The sequence below is a fragment of the Salvelinus namaycush genome, chromosome 37 (assembly GCF_016432855.1).
Source record: "Salvelinus namaycush isolate Seneca chromosome 37, SaNama_1.0, whole genome shotgun sequence".
NCBI lineage: Eukaryota > Metazoa > Chordata > Actinopteri > Salmoniformes > Salmonidae > Salvelinus > Salvelinus namaycush.
This window is the reverse complement of record NC_052343.1, coordinates 19708904-19712101: the sequence shown is the minus strand read 5'-3', so window position 1 is coordinate 19712101 and position 3198 is coordinate 19708904.

Below are 3198 nucleotides of genomic sequence, written 5' to 3'. Positions count from 1 at the left end.
AAAATATGTATTTATTTATTTATTGGATGCAGGAGATTTAAGGGCTCTCAATGTTCTATATCTTTCTGTGTTATTTTTTTTGTCTTATCCCAGCAAGCACATTATCAGACTTGATTCAAGAGGGACCTAAGTGTCTAGAGAACTGTTAAAGGGCTTTACTTTCAGGCAGCTGTATCCATGTACCAGAGGGCATTTAGATAACAGTTTGACAGTATCCCTGCAAGATTCCAGACGAGACGAGGGACAAACTTGTTTCTCACAAGTCGTTTCTCAAGCTTTTATATCCGGACATTTAAAGAAACTAACGGTTCCTTATTGTAAAGACACAGAATAAGTTTCTGAAGTGCCAGCCATGGTTGGTTTGTTGTTTTGCCATCATTGGCAGAATCTGAGACATACTCAACTGTGTGTTCTTTCAGTGAAGGTGTTGTTTATCTAATGTTGGCTCTGAGAAGTGATGCCATCATCTTGGCCACCCTGCATGGTCCAAGCCTTGGGGGTGTTGTGTGAAGTGATGTCTGTGTGACTGAAGGAATTACTTTTGTGGAGGGGGCCTGGTATTTGTGGGGGGCAGTGAGGACGGTGGGTATGTCTTAAATGGCACACACTTTCCTATACTGTTTAGTGCTCTACATTTGACCAGAGCCCTATGAGCGTTTTATATAGGAAATAGGATGCCATTTGGGACGCAGTTTGTATCATACCAGTCTACCTTTGACAATATGGATAGAGTGAGAAGCAACCTAACTGTCTGTAGTTTCTGTCAGAAATCTAGACTCTGTCACCGCTGAATCAGTGAGGAATAACTTTAGATTAGGTTAATTTTACTTAGCCACAGCGATCAGGCTGGTTCCAACTGGCTAAATGTTACCTGCTAATTTGTCAAATCTGATTGACCTCTTTCAAAGGGTTAAGCAACCATCATAACATAATACAAAGTTATTACAGGGTTTTTATGGTCATTAAAAGTAATGGAATTTTATAATGGTGTTTCCTAAGCCTAGAAAAGTCATGGAAATGTATTTCATAATTTGTTAATAAAATGTATTTAGGCACAGTTTTTACATATTTTATCATTCCCCCCCAAAAATCTGCATATCGCCAAGATCGGAATGTGAATCAAAATAATTTTGTGAATCTCGAACAGTAATTTTAGGAAAAAAATATTAGATGTTGCCTTTCTTTTGGATTATTTGGCTTCAAAACTAGTTTTGTAGATACTTCCAGTTGATTTGGGCATCCAGTGTATAGGACATTGCAACTCAATAGATGCTAGTCAGCAGGGGCGGACTGGGACCAGAAATCGGCCCTGGCGTTTGTAAAACATCAGCAATTTTTTTCCCATGAGGCCCCCAAACCGGCCCGTTTTCTTCCCTTGAGGCCCCCATTATTAGTCCAGATAATTATAATTTTTTTCACAAAAGAAACAACTAGTTAGGCAGGCCAACTAGGCTAAACATGGACCAGCCCTTCTAGCAGATAACTAGTCAGCCTGCAAAGTAAACACTTCTACGGTAGCTAAGATAAATATGAGTAAACTACAAAAGGTACTTTCCTGAAGAAAAGTTGTGGACTTGCATCTGCTGAATAAAAAGATGTGTAGCCTACCATAGCCATTTGCTCTTTGATATATTAAATCAGTGAATTATTTCCAAAGGCATAAAATGTATTTTATATGTTATACATCAAGGGTGGTCAACCATCCTCCAGGAGAGCTAGTAGGTGTGCAGGCTTTTATTACAGTCCCCATTTAACAAACCACATTTTGGAAATTAGCTGCTCAGCCGAGCCTTGATAACCTGGCTCTGATGTGATTGAACAGGGCTTGATCAAATGCCTGCACACCCAGTATCTCTACAAACTGAGGGTTGACCACGTGTTTTTTGCAATTGCCTATCTGGTATTTTACTTTGGGGGGTTAAGTGCTTGCACAACTACAGGAGATTGTAAATGGGATCAGAGAGCAGCCTGCCAGTGTCAATACCACATTACACTTACTTTTTTTCTACATTATGTACATAGAGACATCGCTAATGGTTGGTAATGGAAGTTTGGTTTTAAAGTCATGTAAAAGTCTTGAAATTCCATGTGTCAAAATGTGTATGAACCACAGGAGGCTTATAATAATGACCGGAACGGCTCAAATGGAAAGGCATCAAACATGTAAACAATGTACACTGCTCAAAAAAATAAAGGGAACACTTAAACAACACAATGTAACTCCAAGTCAATCACACTTCTGTGAAATCAAACTGTCCACTTAGGAAGCAACACTGATTGACAATACATTTCACATGCTGTTGTGCAAATGGAATAGACAAAAGGTGGAAATTATAGGCAATTAGCAAGACACCCCCAATAAAGGAGTGATTCTGCAGGTGGTGACCACAGACCACTTCTCAGTTCCTATGCTTCCTGGCTGATGTTTTGGTCACTTTTGAATGCTGGCGGTGCTCTCACTCTAGTGGTAGCATGAGACGGAGTCTACAACCCACACAAGTGGCTCAGGTAGTGCAGCTCATCCAGGATGGCACATCAATGCGAGCTGTGGCAAGAAGGTTTGCTGTGTCTGTCAGCGTAGTGTCCAGAGCATGGAGGCGCTACCAGGAGACAGGCCAGTACATCAGGAGACGTGGAGGAGGCCGTAGGAGGGCAACAACCCAGCAGCAGGACCGCTACCTCCGCCTTTGTGCAAGGAGGAGCACTGCCAGAGCCCTGCAAAATGACCTCCAGCAGGCCACAAATGTGCATGTGTCAGCATATGGTCTCACAAGGGCTCTGAGGATCTCATCTCGGTACCTAATGGCAGTCAGGCTACCTCTGGCGAGCACATGGAGGGCTGTGCGGCCCCACAAAGAAATTCCACCCCACACCATGACTGACCCACCGCCAAACCGGTCATGCTGGAGGATGTTGCAGGCAGCAGAACGTTCTCCACGGCGTCTCCAGACTCTGTCACGTCTGTCACATGTGCTCATGTGCTCAGTGTGAACCTGCTTTCATCTGTGAAGAGCACAGGGCGCCGGTGGCGAATTTGCCAATCTTGGTGTTCTCTGGCAAATGCCAAACGTCCTGCACGGTGTTGGGCTGTAAGCACAACCCCCACCTGTGGACGTCGGGCCCTCATACCACCCTCATGGAGTCTGTTTCTGACCGTTTGAGCAGACACATGCACATTTGTGGCATGCTGGAGGTCAT